The sequence below is a fragment of the Triticum dicoccoides genome, chromosome 1B (genome assembly GCF_002162155.2).
Source record: "Triticum dicoccoides isolate Atlit2015 ecotype Zavitan chromosome 1B, WEW_v2.0, whole genome shotgun sequence".
Lineage (NCBI taxonomy): Eukaryota > Viridiplantae > Streptophyta > Magnoliopsida > Poales > Poaceae > Triticum > Triticum dicoccoides.
In genome coordinates this window covers 666,707,752-666,709,404 of record NC_041381.1, presented here as the reverse complement: position 1 = coordinate 666,709,404, position 1,653 = coordinate 666,707,752, and positions in this window count along the sequence as shown.

The window sequence follows — 1,653 nt, the reverse complement described above, 5'->3', positions numbered from 1 at the left end:
CTTGCTTGCTATGTACGATTGCCATGCAACTCAATACCTATAAGACATACATTGCAGCATTGGCATGGCATGGCAATGGCTACAGGTTTTAGCTTTATCGTTTTACCATTTCGTCGCCTTTTGATTTAGACGGCAACAAACAAACTGTGTGTGACATATACTTTTCCCTCGAGAAGAATATTACCACATGCTTTACATATGCTGGAGTGGGTACCCTCTAAATATGAATGGTAGAAGAGACGACCTGACATATTTTGGGCCATGCATACCAATAAGATCTTTGTTGAGATGGCCGAACTCTCATCTCGGCAGTGGTGTCGCTGCGGGTCAAGGCCAGGGCGAACCAAGTAGTGTTTTGTAACGCGCAACATAAAAATCACGAAAAAGAAGAACACTTGGAAGGGAATCGAACTCGCACTATTGAACACATGCCACTGGAACTGGTGGTTTGGTGATTGATGGGAAGCGGGAAATATTTAAGCACACACTACATGATTGAGATTGGAAACTTTTTTGAAACATCTTGAAAATTTTGAACAATTTAGAAATGCCGAATATTTTTTGAAAATACCAACAATTTGTGAAGTTCCAAAAAATTATTTTAAAATGTGAACAATATTTTTAATTCCTAATATTTTTTGAAATTTCAAACATGTTTTATCAAAAACCATTTTCAAAATTTCCGAACATTTTTTAAAATACGAAGACATTTTGAAAATATTGACATTTTTTTCTAAAAAACGGGAAAGTTCAATGAAACTCTGAACAAAACTTGGGAAAAAGTGACATTTTTTGGTAATGATCTTTTAAATTTTTGACGAATTGAAAATACACTCCTGGATTTATAAATCTGAAAAATAATTGAAAACATGTACGTGGATTTTCAAATTATTCACAAATTTAAAATATATTTGTTATTTAAAAATTTGCGATTTTAATAAATCATGAAATTATTTTAAAAAGTAAAATAAAAATCAGGGAAAAAGCCACAAAAGAAGGGATCAAAATCAATAGAAAACCTGGAAATTCGAAAAAAATCCTAAAAAAAAACTGCTCCTACGAAGAAAGCTTAAATGGGCCAATCCCGAAGTAGTTCGGATTTGCGATTTCTGCGAATTGCTCTCTCTTATTTGTTTTGCTTCAAAAATGCTCTCTATTCTTTATTACGAATGAAGAATACGATATTTTACTCTCCGCGGGCATCAACTTTGTTGATATATGCACATGGTGCACTCAAACTAGGTATGTCAAAATAAAGTTACTAGTATTTAGTATCTTTTTGAAACAAAAAAAAGATCAAAATAAAGGTACTATGAATTGGTTCTATCTTAACACACATACAATCTCTCTTTGATTAAAACTACGTATATGGAAAAATTGGAGGACTATTATTTAAGAAATTTTCTATAAATCCTCTTTGATTTTAGCATATAAAAACATATGATATTTTTCGAACGGGCTATTGTACTTCCAATTCCAATTATGGACGAACCTTCACTTTTAAGGTAGATCTGGATGTCGACAAGGACCTCACCACGTGTCACCAGGATGGTATACAATTTTGGAATATGAAGCCTGAATTGAGTTTATGGTCTTGAAAACCTTGAACAACGATCATGTCCTGCTTGCGGACATTATAATTTTTATGTCCAT